Raw genomic sequence first — 13539 nt, 5'->3', positions numbered from 1 at the left:
TGTCTATTTTTCCAGCCTGTTGTATTAGTATTTATTTCACCCCTCATTTATTTTAGATACAATTATTGAATATTGTTATTTACATAAGATAAATAGCCTATATCATTAAAGAAATCATGTTTTATTATGTATCGTATTTCAATGGGAATATAATTTATTACAGTTACGTGAGCAAACAAGGTTTGAACATCAACCATAAAAAGATCCAGTTGTAACTCAGCGGTTGAGGCTCTGGGTTACTGACCGAAAGGTCGGGGGTTCAAGCCCCAGCACTGTCAAGATACCACTGTTGGGCCCTTGAGCAAGGCCCTTAACCCTATCTGCTCCAGGGGCGCTGTTTCATGGCTGACCCTGCGCTCTGACCCCAGCTTAGTTGGGATATGCAAAAACAACTGCATTTCTTTGGCTCTGTACCTGTACTCTGCACAATGACAATAAAGTTGAATCTTAATAAAATTTAAATTTACAGCTTTTTAACAGTTCCGTGTACAAATTTGAAGGCTTTTTATTGGATCAATACAAGTAAACATCGTATTATGTGACTACGCATTACTTTACAGAGAGCTTACGACCTACTAGTTAAGTCTTGCCTTAAGAACAGGTGGTTCAACCAAATTAAACACGGACTTAAGTTACAAACTAACTAGTAGTTACGAAGCCCTTAATGTGAACTTTACGTCCCAACTTACGTGAGACCTTACGCACAGCTGGTGCAACCCTACCCAGGTCTAGACATTGGGCTGGCCATGACAGGGTCTTGATCCGGTGGTCCTCCATCCACACCTTGATTGATCTGGCTGTGTGGCGTAGAGTATTGTCCTGCTGGAAAAACAATCATCAGAGTTGGGGAACATTGTCAGTGCAGAAGGAAACAAGTTTTCTTCCAGGATAACCTTGTACGTGGCTTGATTCATGCATTCTTCACAAAGATGAATCTGCCCGATTCCAGCCTTGCTGAAGTACCCCCAGATCATCACTGATCCTACACCTTGTCAGAGGATTGAGGCTTGTTTGAGACGAAGATCTGGTGTCTGGCACCCAATGTAAAATTTGGTGGAGGATCGTGATGATCTGGGGGTACTTCAGCAAGGCTGGAATTGGGCAGATTCCCTCTTTGTGAGGGACGCATGAATTGCATTACGCAGCCATTTGAAAGACTGATTTTCTGAACTCTTCCCAAGTTAAAACATTAGTATTGTGTTGTTTAAAAATGTATGTGAACTTGATTTCTTTGCATTATTCGAGGTCTGAAAACACTGCATCTTTGTTGTCATTTTGACCAGATGTCATTTTCTGCAAATAAATGCTCTAAATGACAATGTTTTTATTTGGAATTTGGGAGAAATATTGTCAGTACTTTATAGAATAAAACAAAAATATTCATTTTACTCGAACACATACCTATAAATAGTAAATCCAGAGAAACTGATCATTTTGCAGTGGACTTGTATATGGACTTGCAGTGGATATATATATATACTGTACTGTGCAAAGGTCTTAGACACATAAGGTGTTTCACAAAAGCTTTTGTCTTAAGATGGTTATAAATATCTTCAGCTTTAGTGTGTCAATAGGAAATATACATTTTAGACTCCCAAACATTACTTTTGCAAATAGAATAGAATAACAGGGAGCCCTGCCACAGATGTCATGTCCCCCACAAAGCCCCCCACTGAACATTGTGTCAGTCTGAGATTACATAAAGAGACAGAAGCAATTGAGAAAGCCTAAATAGAAGAACTGTGGTGAATTCTTAAAAAGCTTGGAACATCCTATCTACCAACAACCAAGACACAAACTGTGTCTGTTTCACACCGAATATGGATTTAGCTTTTTTATGTTTACTGGACATGTGTCATGTTTATGTGTTTTGTTCTTGTTTACATGTCTTTTATTTTTTAAATCTAGTTCCTGTTTTATGTCATGTGATTCCTGTTTCCCTCATGTGATCTTGTCATGTGTTTCCCCTGTTCATGTGTCTTGTTTTCATTGGTTCAGTGGTTGATTACTTTGTTATGAGTCTTGTCTTTTCATTGGTTTAAGTTAATTTAGTCTTGTTTATAGTGTAGTCTTGTGATTGGTTTTCTTGTTTACTTGTTAGCCATGTTCTTATATTTAAGCCCTCATGTTTGCCATTGTGTTTTGTCAGGGATTGTGAATGTAACTTTGTTGTCTATAGTCAAGTCGTTTATGTTTTGTTTACGTTTGTAGTCAGGGTTTATGGATATCACATTTGGAAATAAACTGCACTTGGGTTCATCACTTCACCATCGTCTCTTCGGCTGCCTGTTTCAAGCATCATTACAATATGGCATTAAGTGATAAATGAAAACTATTTATATTATTGTTTTTGAAGACATCCTCAGTATGCCTAAAACTTTTGCACAATATTGTATACATAAAATGGTAGTACCAAGGCAATTTATGGTCAGCATATTTAGAGCTAAAATAATATTAAAAGTATTGAATCTACTATTTGAATGACTTCTAGACATGTGACAATTAACTACATTTATTTTTGTGGCATATTATATGAATTTGTATTTTTAAACAGCAGATTGTTTTTCATGTCGCAATGGACCATTTTTGGGGGAAAAAAGTGAAATTTGGTCAAAATGTTTTTTTTTGTAAATAAATTTATATGCTTTTGGAGCCTGCACTGATGTTATAAGGAAATGTTATTTTAATATGCACATGCAAGAGAAGTGTCCCTCTTATGTTTTCACTTGCCATTTTAATGTCTTAATTTAATGTATGCTTAACACTCCAATTCTGTAAAATAATTTTGGATAATTATTTGGAATAGTTGAAGGCCATTTTCATAAAAACATGGTTTTATTACAGCCATCCTTATGATTACATCTCGGCAACGGTTTGGGATAAACCTAAAAAAATCATATCAAGAAAACCAAGACCTTTATACTATCAAAATGTGATTCTGGGTCAATGCGACTCAAAATTATGGAGCAGGTCAAAATAATCCGAAAAATTATATTTATAATATTCATAAATTAAATAAACAATATTACAGGTTCAAATGATCAGATTAAGAAGAAATTTGGAACTCCAAACTCTCCCAAATTTAGATCTCAAATTCATATCAGAATAGTCAAACTTAGCATTTTTGTCCAATAACAGAGCTACCAGAATTCTGTGGCACGGACCGATGTAGCTAACATAAACTAGGCTAACAAGACGAAGTTAATATGAACCACAATGAACAAAACTTTTACAGCATTTATTAATCTTTGCTAATGTTAATTTCTTATACTGTACTTACACATTTTAACATTAAAAGTTGTAACATTAGTTAATGCATTATGAAATAACAATGACCAGTTAAATCTATACATTCCTATATCGGACCGCACCAGAGAACTTGGTAGCTCTGAGATCGGACAAAATGCTACGTTTGACTATTCTGATAATTTCTGTGGAATACGTCAATTTTACCTTTGGCCCAGTTTGTTTCCGATCTGAATTTCTTCTTAATCTGAACATTTCAACATGTAATTTTAAATCTGAATACATACAGCTAATTCCAACTCTAAAAATTAGCTGATTATAATCCACATCTATCAAATATGCCACAATAAATGTATTTTTTCAATTGTCACATTAACTAGAAATTTACCAAATTCAGATTCATATATACTTTAGTCATTCTAGCTCCAAATTGTCAATAAAAGCCTACATAAAACTGGATTAACAAGCACATGAAATACTGATAAATCTGATCATATATTTACAATTATTAGTGAAGTAATAAGTGAAAACTATTAGAATGCTGTCACATGATTCCTTATTTATGATACCATTACACCAAGGCCTGCTGAGAATTTCCTCAGATGTTACGCATTGCTTGCACAGCGTATCCTTAAAGGGTAACTAAACCCCTGCTCAGAGTCTGACTCCACCCACTAGCAATATTTGAAAAATGCTCGAAAAGTGGGCAGACCCCAGCGGGGATAGAGGGACGGACCGAGGGCGGGCTGAGCGGGGGGGGGGGGGGCGTGCACCTGAGACCCGTAGTGACGGATTAATTGACAGCTGCTGTCAGACTCTAAAATGGAGAGTGACTGGAGTGACGCAAGTAGCTTTGCCACGGAGCGGTCTTTTGAAGTCGAGGACCTTTCTCCCCCACCTTCACCTGAAGTGGAGGAGGGTGAATTGTCTGTGGACACAGGGCCGGAGCCATATCAATTCGAGCCGCTGGCTCAAACTGCGGTTTTAACTCCCTGTTGAGCATCCGAGTGCGCATTCACCTTCACTTGCGTGCAGGAAAAACAAACGAAACGCTGTTCAGTGATGTTTATCCTTTTAGCAGGATTTTTATTTAGCAAGCTTCACTTGAACATAACATCAGTTAGCTGTTCTCTCAACTTAGAAGAATGTGACGAAAAGCGTAACGTCATCATGTACAAAACCATATACCTCCAAATAAAAATATACAGGTAGTCAATACCGTAATACAATGTATAAGGGTGCAATACGTTTAACACTCCCGCATCGCGAACGCGCATTTGTCGACCCCAGAGGATTAACTTTAGCCTAACCATAAATTGTGATTCAAATATATATGATCACTCACATCAAGACGCCGCTGAGGTGGTGGAGTCCACGCAGGAGGAGCAGCGTTTGGCACTGCGTCGCTTTTCAGCGCGAGCTGTTTGGAGAAGCCCATTTCCACCTCCATTGCGTTGGAGAAGCAATCCCGCATAAAATGCAGTTTGCACACTCCTCCAGCTCTAGGCGGGAACTCGCGGTCTTCCAGAATAAGGACGTGCAACCCCTGGCGCCTAATTTCCAAGTCTGCTGGAAAGCTATACAGTCCAGCAGTGCTGTTGCAACCAGAAACACTACACCTATGTACCATCCTGACCACTGTACTAAATACAGATAATCTACGCTAACTTGAAGCTATCCTAACTGACGCAATACTATGCTACTAACTAACTATGCTTCTAACAATACTACACTACACAATACAATACTACAATGGTTGTTGACTTTAGGAGAGCACAAGGTGAACACACTCCGCTGAACATCGACGGCTCCTCTGTGGAGATCGTCAAGAGCACCAAATTTCTTGGTGTTCACCTGGCGGAGAACCTCACCTGGTCCCTCAACACCAGCTCTATCACCAAGAAAGCCCAGCAGCGTCTCTACTTTCTTCGAAGGCTGAGGAAAGCACATCTCCCAACCCCCATCCTCACTACATTCTATAGAGGGACTATTGAGAGCATCCTGAGCAGCTGCATCACTGCCTGGTTTGGGACTTGCACCGTTTCGGACCGCAAAGCCCTGCAGAGGATAGTGAGGACAGCTGAGAAGATCATTGGGGTCTCTCTTCCCTCCATCAAAGAAATTTACAAAAAACACTGTATCCGCAAAGCAACCAGCATTGTGGACGACCCCACACACCCCTCACACAAACTCTTTACCCTCCTCCCGTCTGGCAAGAGGTACCGAAGCATTCGGGCCCTCACGGCCAGACTGTGTAACAGCTTCTTCCCCAAGCCATCAGACTTCTCAATACTCAGAGACTGGTTTGACACACATGTGTCCTGAGTTGCACTTTAATAACTGTCACTTTATAACTGTCTGCTACCTCAATAACTGCTATGTGCATAGAACATTATCTCATAGTATGTTATGTTTACATTTTTAGAAACTGTCATCTTTTTGCACTACTGAGTACTGGTCGGCGCTGCACTGTCTATTGTCCTGTTCATTGTCAGTAATTTGTTGTACTGTCCCGTACTTTTTGCACATGTTTGCACGTGCACTTTATATAGGTAGTTTATATAGGTATTTTATTTCGTTGTGTAGTCTCATGTGGTCCTATGTTGGTCCTTTGTTGTTTTTATGTAGCACCATGGTCCTGGAGGAACGTTGTCTCATTTTGCTGTGTACTGTACTAACTGTATATGGTTGAAACGACAATAAAAACCACTTGACTTGACTTGACTTGACTAACAAATATGCTAATTAACTACCTAGGCTACACGAAATAATCTAAATAACTATATAAATGCTATGCTAAATAGATGCTAAAATACTCGCAATTCCAACTCCTGACTCGCTACAGTGGTTTTGACGAAACGAGATGGTTTTTATACTGCCATGGGCGTGGTAACTTGTACCAAGGGCGTGGTGAGCTGGAACCTGCTTACGTCAGCTGTCACCGCTTACGTCACGAAGTACCGCAAACAGCCAATAGGAAAATTCAACTGCAGTAGCCACCGTTCAACCTGAAGAGGGCAGCACTCAGACGTTTTTACACCATATATTGTAGAATTAAAACACTTTATACACAAATGTCAAAAAAATTACTTGAATCAATGACCAGTACTAATAAAGCCCCATTCTTACAGATCATTAACTAAAAAAAGTTGGTTTAGGGTTTAGTTACCCTTTAAATTAAAGGTGCACTCTGTATTTGTTATGTATGTCATCTTGGACTTACACTGACCACTAGTGGCGTGGATGCAGCATCATTCAAATGCACTATTGTTCTGTTACAGATGTCATTTTAGAAACTCACTATTCACAATCAGCTGTGATTAATGTAATCCATGAGTGGTTACTGAGATTAAGTATGAAGCATTCAGCTGGTTATGTGATACTAACATGGCAGCCCCCATTAGGGGACCCTCTCCTTGTACAATAAAACAGCTTTTATAAGGTTTCTGATATAACTAGGGTCCTCATCTCATGTGAGAGGTCAAGATTTTATACATATGTTTCAAAATTAAAATGTATTTCTTTAGGAGTAAAACTTTTTACTGATGAAAAAAATACTGAGTGCACCTTTAAGAAATGCTTAAACAGGTGGACTATCAACATCTCGACTCCATTAGCTTGTTTTCGCGGTTTTCTCAGACGATGCCTCATAACAGGTTGGCAATCAATAGAGTAATTAGTGGGTTAAGGAGATGAGCACACACACACATAAAACAAAAACAGAGGTAAAACCACAGGTTTGGCACACTTAAGGGGTTTTCCTTATGACAGTGACATATATGGGAAATTAAGAGCAAAAACATCTCTAAATATCCTATTGGAATTCACATTTCGAACTGCATCCTTAAGCCAGACTGACAACCTCACGTGGATGCAGGGTACAGGGTTATAAATCGGTACGGCTTATCCAAAAGAAGAAACATAAATGCACAATGACACATTTACTGTTAATCAATCCAGATTACATCTAAAGCGAAAGATCCGTTGCAATGCAACATATGCCACAAAAAAGATACGTAGATAGACGCACGCGCGTGCGACGCTTTCACCAGCCGAACTGCATGCTGCATGAATGAGACGTGCATAAAAACATGTGAAATTGCGTGATAAAATGACTACATGGTGGACGAACTGAGTGAACAATTTAACGCAAACCCAGCACATGAGGCACATCTGGTCTTCATGAGAGCATCTCTACATTGCATGGTTTCCTGTCGTCTAACAACCACATTTACATCAAGTGATATTTCATTTGTATTAATTACTGGCATGAAAATGTTGCTTGTTTGAGAAGCGTGATATATAAAAAATCGTGAGGAAAAACCAATGCACACGGACCTGCGATGCCAATTAAAATTCATCTGCGGTTCCCCTCAGTCACATCTTGCAGATGTCATCCTTCCCTTCATGCGAAACACATACAGGGTCCCTGCATCGCAATATTTGAGCATCCTCGCTCACATTTCTGTATTAATTCATCCCAGATCCGCACATTAAAGCGCTGTTAAACCAAGACTGGCAAACTGGGGGAAGAGCAACGCGCTACGCGCATCCAGTTGTCTGATTAACTCTTTCATTACACGACAGTTCTTACATATGGGATCATTTTGGTTGACTCGAACCACACAGATTTGTATTATTTTAAATGCTGTTTTTGGTATAGTGCATTGCAAGTCTGTTTGAAAGTCCTTCTTCCAATAAATACAATCTTTGTTGAGCCATATAATTAATATTGAAATACCAGGTTGATAAAAGTTGTAATAAAAACATATAAATGAAAAACAAGTAGCATTTCCATTTAAAGTTTAACTTTCGACAGTCCTAAATGGATAAGCTGTATGTGCCGGTGTCGTGCCAAGGTAGGCCTACTTACCCCTGAAATTAAGTGTATCCCCGGTCGCAGGAGCGCGCTCGCGTTCAGCAGAAGGTGGGTCATTGGTTTGACCAAGGTAAATGAAACTATAACACATGAATTGTTGAAGTTATAGTTTTACTATTGTTGTTTTATCAACGAGGTTTAGCATAGACCGCTATCACGTGGCCCATCTATCAAAATTAATTATTATCTGTAGTCTAACGATCGAACTTCATTGAACTGAATTGATCGATTCTCACGAGAATGTCTAAAGTTACTGAAAAACCAAGACGAATTTCACTCATAAAGCAAACAGCCTGTGGATATTAAATTGTTCTGAATCCCCACTCCTCCTTCCATGGTGAATTATTATCAAAATTATTTAATAATGCATTGCACTTAAATAGTAGGCTGGTCAATGTCATACACAAAAATCGATTGTACAGATGATGGCCTATCTTCAAGTGTTTTATTTTTTTGAATACTAATGTCTAATAACATTATGTCTAATAACAGCAGTGAATATGGACACATTTCTCGTTTCCTGACAAAAGATATAGTGGGATACAGATTTTTTCAGACCGTATTTTCGACCTGCCAAAATATGTATCCCCCCTCCAAAATCTACAGATGATGGCCTATCATCAAGTGTTTTATTTTGTGAATACTTTACATCATGTCTAATAACAGCAGTGAATATGGACACTTTTCTTGTTTCCTGACAAAAGTTATAGTGGGATTCAGATTTTTATCAGGGGATGTTTTGGCAATCCAAATAATTGTCCTTATAATTGCTGTTAAACATCTTATCCAGCTATCAGAATTATTCCATACTTACCTAAAAAGTAGTTGTGTGAAAAATGAAGAATTATAGATGCATGCTCTGTGTTTTTTGTTTTGTTTCTAAGATGACCTGACTGACATATGTCACTTCTGTGGATCAGAAGGGCCTGAGGCAGATTTGAGTTGGGTAAATCAAACTTAAGAAATGTGAAATAAAATATGTTTTGTTAAAAAGTTAAGAATTTTCTTTTATTTTCTTGTATTGTTATTGTTATGGATATTTCTATTCTGTTTTACCCAGGACTAACAAACATTTCATTACTCTTTTATCTCCACATGAATTACTGTATATTAAAAATATAACATCAGTTACACAGGAATGAAAATTTGCTGCCTCTTACTGAAGACCCAAAAATCCAAATAATTTGTTTTCCAGATTCAGTGTGACATTTGTTTGCGGTGGTTCCACCATATGTGCGTTCAAGGCCCACCAACGGAGGAGGCCTTCCTGTGTACTGCTTGTACTACTTAGTTTTGTGTACATTATTGTTCTGGAGGAATTTATGCATTAAATCTTGTTGTATTACATTACACCGTCCAAGTTTGTGTCTTCTTATCTTAAAATTATTATTTTTTGCTTGAAAAATGGCTTACAATATATTAATTAATAAAATATTTGCAGATTAACTTTCTTTCGATTGATTAATAAACTAATACCTGGTATGTATACAGCATGTCAAAAACAGTCGCCAAAGTTATTGTCTTACTGTATATTTTGTACATTCAAGTGATGAAGAAAGTGGACACTGGATCTACTGTGTGTATCCTATTATACATTAAAACTGAAAGTGTACTGGAGACTCACTTCAAGTTCAGGCCTAAACTTTAAGAATTCCTAGATGCAAAAGGGGAGTACAAGTGTTCTGGTGTGTGGAAGTGTTCGATGTTCATCATGCAGGAGCTTTGGTGTTTGTTGAGGAGAAACTGAAACTGTTTCATAGTCTGGTGGTGGCAGCGCGGATGCTCTGGTACCTCCTGCCAGAGGGTAGAATGGTGAAGTGTGTGTGTGGAGTCCTTCATGATGCTGACGGCCCTCCAAATACACTGAGTATTGCAGATGTCATAGATTGGTGGGAGTGCAGTTGCTATGATCTTACTAGCTGTCTTCACTATTGGCTGCGGTCGGAGGCCCTACAATTCCCATGCCAGAAAGTGATGCAACTGACTGAAACACTCTCTATAGTATCTCTGTAGAATGTGGTGAGGATGGGTGGTGGGGGGCTTTCCTTGCTTTCTTGGCGCCACAGGAATTGGAGACGTTGATAGGCCATCATCTGTGCAATATGGAGAGGGGGTACTTTTTATAGCAGGTTTAAATACGGTCTGAAAAAATCTGTATCCCACTATAACTTTTGTCAGGAAACAAGAAATGTGTCCATATTCACTGCTGTTATTAGACATGATGTAAAGTATTCACAAAATAAAACACTTGATGATAGGCCATCATCTGAAGATTTTGGAGGGGGGGGATACATATTTTGGCAGGTCGAAAATACGGTCTGAAAAAATCTGTATCCCACTATAACTTTTGTCAGGAAACAAGAAATGTGTCCATATTCACTGCTGTTATTAGACATAATGTTATTAGACATAATGTAAAGTATTCACAAAATAAAACACTTGATGATAGGCCATCATCTGTACAATCGATTTTTGTGTATGACATTGACCAGCCTACTATTTAAGTGCAATGCATTATTAAATAATTTTGATAATAATTCACCATGGAAGGAGGAGTGGGGATTCAGAACAATTTAATATCCACAGGCTGTTTGCTTTATGAGTGAAATTCGTCTTGGTTTTTCAGTAACTTTAGACATTCTCGTGAGAATCGATCAATTCAGTTCAATGAAGTTCGATCGTTAGACTACAGATAATAATTAATTTTGATAGATGGGCCACGTGATAGCGGTCTATGCTAAACCTCGTTGATAAAACAACAATAGTAAAACTATAACTTCAACAATTCATGTGTTATAGTTTCATTTACCTTGGTCAAACCAATGACCCACCTTCTGCTGAACGCGAGCGCGCTCCTGCGACCGGGGATACACTTAATTTCAGGGGTAAGTACCTTGGCACGACACCTGTCCTGTTTACTGGGTTATGGCGCACCCAGTGGTGCAAGTGTGTATTGAATATTATTTGAAAAATGTACAAGTGGTCGCTGCATTACGGAGCACCTATATGGAGGCCCAAACCTGCATAAATAATAAATAAATAAATGTAATAATAAAAAAATAAATAAAGGAATAAATGTCTTGATAAAACAAATATAATTAGTTTTTAATTAAATGTATTCCTGAATTTATTATTGTATGACTTTATCCTTTGTTATTTTCTATATTTATTTGTTTAACTTTATTTGTATTCTTTTTAACTTTTAATTATTTATTCATTTATTTTGCATATTTTTTTGTATTTATGTGTTAATTTATTTTTTATATTTATATATTCCCATACATATTTATTTATTTATACATGTATTTATTTTTTCTTTTCTGTGTGCAACATGGAAATGAGGGAGGCGGTCCTTGCGTAGCTCCAGTGCATCATTGATTGAGAGCTCAATAGTACTTATCGGAAGCAGATGGACGTCCCACCTTAGCACCCTCTGACTCGCACAGATTTTGAATATGCAGGGAAACATTTAGCAGAGAGTTTAACAATCCAGGATGTGCTTCGACATTCATACCAGCATACAGCTCTCCTAAAACATCAATAAGCACCTCTACTCTAAATTAAACATAGTTATTTGATGCGTGGTTATCGACTTCATTTGCAAGTTGCGCGAATCTATAGATAGGCTATATGTGAAGCGTCAGCTATAGTTTTTTAATTTTTTTAATTGCAGAACTTATATATACATACATACATAAACGATCAGGGAAATGAAGCATGGTTGTATCTTTAATAATGAACAATCATAACAACAGAAAACAATATTATGGATTTGCGGACATCAAAATATGAAGTTATATATGCCTACGCAGAAAAGAAAAGGACAAGGTTAAATCATATAATTTATGAAACTTGCTCATTTTGTGGATTTGTTGAAGAAACAGCTCCCCATTTATTTTGTGATTTTAGTATAACCAATACATCTTGGATTGACTTAAACTCTTGTGTTTTTAGCCCCACAAATAGCTATAGTTTACACGATACGGCTGACCTAACGTCACATCAAAACAAGTCAAGAGTAATCGAGCACACGCTTCAATCAATAAACCAATGGTAAGCAGGACCCGCCCACATCATTATCATACAAGAGACAGAAATGTAATAATAAATACAAAAATAAATAAATGTGGGAATATTTAAATATAGAAATAAATACATGTGGGAATAAATACATATAAAAATAAATGAATGCATAAATAAATAATAATAAAAAACAAAACAAATGAAAGAATAAAAAAGTATTAAAGAATAAAAATAAAAAGAGAAAATAATAAATAAAAAGAGAGAATAATAAATAAAGGAAAAAAAGTCATACAAAAATAAATTCAGGAATAACTTTCATTAAAAACTAATTATATTTGTTTTATCAAGACATTTATTCCTTTATTTATTTTCTTATTACATTTATTTATTTATTATTTTTCCATGTTTTGTCCTCCATACACCTATAGGAAAGGGCGGGAATTGTTTTCTGTTATAGTTTGCATTCCCTCGCAATAAATTGACCATGGTTTTACAACAGTAACCATATTTTAACCATGTTATTAGTAGTGAAACCCTAGTAATAATACTAGAAAATGAAAACAGAATTTCGTGGTTATTATTGTTTTTGCGATAAATATCATAGTTTAACTATACTGTAGTAAAACCATGGTTTAGCAGTAGTAAAATCAGTAGTACCCATGACAGTTCCATGTTTTTTTGTTTTTGCAGAAACATGGTTTTATCATCATAATATAGTAGGATATATTACCCAACCGATGGTGGAAAATGCAGATAACCGATTAATCTGCCGATAGTTTTTTAATCGATTTATATAATATTAAAAACAAATCATAGTCTTTCTTTACTATGACGGCACAGACATAAAGAGTCCAAAATCCAAGTTGCAGTGAATTGTGCAACTAAAATCCCAATAATAACCAGAAAAAAAAAAAGATATGAAGCATAATGCAGGACTATGAACATGCTTGAAATACACATACTTATTTCGAGACACTTACTGTAAAATGACAGAGACTTTGCTCAGTTACAATGCTTTATATTTAGCCATTTACCAAATTAGTCTTTTTATGCCTAATATATTCACCAGATTAATCTATTGGCAACTATTGGCATAGATTTTTGCAGTTTACCTATAGGTCCAAAATACCATTAGCAATGACTAAAACTGATATATTGATCTACCTCTACTATTAGCCACAGTTTTATTTATTTTAACAATTGTTTTACTTTAGTAATATTGTAGACTGTAGTAACCAATAGTTTAAGGTGAAAATTATGGTTTTACTATAGAAATAATGTAGTAATCATGACTGTAGTTGGCTAACCATTTTATTAAAGGTTTTGGCAAAAACCATGGTTCCCTTACGATTCAGTTCACTCAACATTGCGTTATGCTGACTCATATGGGA

The 13539-nt window shown here is 36.8% G+C and overlaps 1 protein-coding gene across 3 annotated transcripts in view; it reads right to left on the bottom strand.

Annotated features, from left to right (window-relative positions):
* The window catches only part of LOC127632779 (coiled-coil domain-containing protein 120-like), a 40450-nt gene extending 32713 nt beyond the window's left edge, over positions 1 to 7737 (bottom strand). For 2 of the 3 annotated variants that reach the window (XM_052111540.1, XM_052111541.1), the window contains exons 1-2: positions 7585 to 7737; positions 690 to 822 (exon numbers count right to left, since the gene is read on the bottom strand). The gene's annotated coding sequence lies outside the window, so the exon portion shown is untranslated. The remainder of the gene's footprint in view (positions 1 to 689; positions 823 to 7584) is intronic. The other variant, XM_052111542.1, reaches the window with a different exon arrangement.
* Between the last annotated feature and the right edge of the window lie 5802 nt (positions 7738 to 13539).

Source organism: Xyrauchen texanus, chromosome 39 (assembly GCF_025860055.1).
Source record: "Xyrauchen texanus isolate HMW12.3.18 chromosome 39, RBS_HiC_50CHRs, whole genome shotgun sequence".
Taxonomy (NCBI): Eukaryota; Metazoa; Chordata; class Actinopteri; order Cypriniformes; family Catostomidae; genus Xyrauchen; species Xyrauchen texanus.
The sequence above is the reverse complement of the archived record's forward strand: the minus strand, read 5'-3'. Positions and strand labels throughout refer to the sequence as shown.